Below are 3783 nucleotides of genomic sequence, written 5' to 3' on the forward strand. Positions count from 1 at the left end.
ATGTGGAAGGGTTTCAATCCAAAGTCGTAAAGGAACTGGCAAATGCACTATGCATACCACTGAAACTTCTTTTCAGAAAATCCCTGGACTAAGGGATAATTCCCCCTTAGATTGGAAATATGCAAATGTCGCCCCTATTTAAAAAAAAAAGGCAGAAAGAGCTCGGCAGAAAACTACCGCCCGATCAGCTTGACATCACACATCTCCAAGCTAATGGAGAGAATCCTAAGGGAAGGAATCATACAACATCTCACAGAGAACAATCTTGTAAAATCAATGCAACATGGGTTTGTTAAAAATAGATCCTGCCTTACAAACCTGTTCACATTTCTGGAAACGGTAACCGGCTATTCAGACAAAGGACTTCCGGTAGATGTAGCTTACAGGGACTTTGCTAAAGCTTTTCACAAGGTACCACATGAGAGACTGGCAAGGAAATTACAGGCACATGGAATAAATGGGATCATACTGGAATGGATAAAACAATGGTTAAAACATAGAAATCAAAGGGTAGTGCTAAATGGGAATGAATCTGACTGGGGAAATGTGCTAAGTAGGGTGCCACAGGGGGCCATTTTGGGTCCAACCCTTTTTGTCATAAACATCAATGACATAATGAGAATATTATAAACCACATCATCAAATTTGCAGATGACACGAAGATCCATGGTAAAGTGGGAAGTGAAAGTGAAATTGAGACCTTACGAAGCTGGCATGATATATCAATATATCAAGAAGGATATATCAACATAAACTCCACAAATGGTCAGATGACTGGCAAATGCTTTATAATGATTAATGCAAGACCTTGCATGTGGGGCATATCAATCCACGTCACAACTTCCAAATTGACAGCACTACCATACAACAGATACGGTAGTGCTGTCAAGGACAGCACTACCTGTGAAGAAAAGGACTTTGGAGTCAGAATCAATCATTCACTAAACGTTGCACAACAAGTGGGAACATCAGTAAAAAAAAAAGCGAATCAAACCCTAGGAATAATCAAACGTACCTTTACCTTCGAGGAAAAGAAAGTAGTCATTCAACTGTATAAGACTCTGGTGCGCCCCCACCTGGATTATTGCATCCAGGCATGGAGACTTCATCTTCACAAAAGCATAGCTGCTCTGGAGAAGATGCAACACCAGACAACAAAAAATCCTCAGAGAGCTTAGTCATCTCTCATATCAGGAACGGTTGAGGGCCACAGGACTAACAACACTGCCTGACCTGTTCAGGATCAGGACTGTCCTGACTAATCCTGACCTTAAACGCTTCCTAGAAGGTTGTAACAGAACCCATGGGCACCACACAAGAAACAAATATCTATTCGATATTCCAAGAGTGCGACTTAACCAAACTAGAAATGCTCTATAAATAAAAGGACCCAGAACGTGGAATGACCTTCCCAATTATGTCAAAGGCTGTACCTCTCTCAACCAGTTTAAGAGAAAAACTAAGTACTACCTAATAAATTCCATGTAGCCTACCTTATCCCCTAAATGTCAACCCATGTTCTGCTATTTTCAAACAATACTGTTGGTTGACCAACTTTTATAACTGCCGATTACCGCCATGTCCCCCCCCCCCCACCCTTTTTTCCCCTTTTTCAACTTGATTTATACTCTGATCTTAATTAGTATTAAGTTTTAGTCTAAGTGTTTTTATCCCCCACACCTTGCCCGAAACGCTGTGCGTATTAGTGGCTTTAGGCATAGTATGTACTAGCTCTATCTATAAATCCAACATTATGTTTGTAACTCATCTTCTATGTTTGTACTTTTACCTGAATAAACATTTGATTTGATTTGATTTGATTTGACTGCATGACAGGGCGGACCTCATCGAAACCTTTAAAATACTGAAAAATTTGGAGGATATCGATTCGGACAATTTCCGCAAAAGGTCAGATGAAACACGAAGGAGGAGCAACGGGTTCAAGCTCAACAGGCCACAATGTTGGACAGAAAACAGGAGATGCTTTTTCACCCATAGGGTTGTAAATCCTACCCGCCGAGGCTGTAAACACCAAAACTCTACCGGGTTTTAAAATACAACTGGAAAAGATCATCAGAGCAAAGAGGGGGACCTTTGACAAGCCGCCGGGTTCCTGTCGTCGTCGATGCCACTAGTATTAGTGGCCCTCAGGCAAAATTTATTATATAAATATCGTTTTCTTTATAGTGAGAATCCTGCAAAAGAAAATGGTTAGATGGGTAACTATTATTTTTAGTTTTTTTTTTTTTTTTTAGTTTTTGTTAATACATTTAAGCATATTTGCATTTATGCAGCTACCCAAGACTGTATGAAGGGGAGTACAGAGTGTGTCAAGAACTAGTTACGCTAGACTGTATGACGGGAAGTACAGAGTGTCAAGTAATGGTAAACTTGATGATGGTAAAACGCCTCATCATATAGAGTGGTTAGTCCTAGAGAGCCATGTCATCAGTAGTCTGCACTGGCAAGCTCAGGATGCATTATGAGGATGTCATCAAGAACACAAGAGTGAATAAGGTAGCAGTGATACTAAAAAGTTCCCATCTCGCAGGATGGTTAGTCATACAGGGCCATATGATCAGTAGTCTGCACTGACAAATTTTGTTGCAATTGTGAGGAAATCCTCAAGAACACGAGAATTAAAGTGGTTGCAAAGCTCCAGGTTTTTCATACCGGCGGGACTGGTCAAATAACTGGGCATTCAGTGATGTAGTGTGGGAGATCATGCCGCAGTTCCTGCTCACAGAGTTTGCAACTGGAGTGTTCAGGATGGGGAGATCCGTCACCTGCAGCCACCTGCCACAGATAACGGTAACCCAACCTGATCCTGGCGATATATATATATATATATATATATATATATATATATATATATATAATATATATATATATATATATGTTGTACCTAGTAGCCAAAATGCAGTTCTTGGCCTACTATGCAAGGCCCGATTTGCCTAATAAGCCAAGTTTTCCAGAATTTCAATATTTAAAAAAAAATCTTATGAAATGATAAAGCTATTCATTTCATTACGTATGATCTATTTTTTTAAATTTGAGTTAAAAATAACGTAGATATATGACCGAACCTAATCAACCCTACCTAACCTAACCTGTCTTAACCTAACTAAATCAATAATTTATGTTCTTAATATAATATAATAATAATATTTAAAATAAACCAATAGGAAACCATTTATTTAAAATAAAAAAAATTACTCGGCCTATTAGGCAAATCGGGCCTTGCATAGTAGGCCGAGAAGTGCGTTCTGGCTACTAGGTATGACATATATACCCTGTATATATAAGTATATTTTGGTAGCAGCCTTTCTTGTAAATATATGTTGTTAAATATGACCGAAAAAGTAAGATTAATAATTCTAACACGAATTTTCTCAATATTTCTTATGTTTCTTTTTACTGTCGATGGTAATTGAAAAATCAATTCTCCAAAATTCATTTTTATTTCTAGTCTGACGCGACGCTTGAACGCGTTTCGTAATAACTTATTAGATTTTCAAAGACTTTAGTTTACACACACACAACTGTAACCTGAAAACACTAAAGAGAGTTTTACTTAATGCTAACATTGAACAGCTTGTCTTATATACTCGCACTTGGGTGAGGTGATATGTTGCAACAGTTTTGGATGCGGTGAACAAACTTTTGACCAACACAAGACAAAACACGGTGCAATGGGTATAAATTGGATAAATGAGAGGGAAGAATGGAAGTAACTGCAAAGGGCCTATTGGCCCATACTTCCTCTTGATGCTTCTATATTGG

This window comes from Procambarus clarkii, chromosome 16 (genome assembly GCF_040958095.1).
Source record: "Procambarus clarkii isolate CNS0578487 chromosome 16, FALCON_Pclarkii_2.0, whole genome shotgun sequence".
NCBI lineage: Eukaryota > Metazoa > Arthropoda > Malacostraca > Decapoda > Cambaridae > Procambarus > Procambarus clarkii.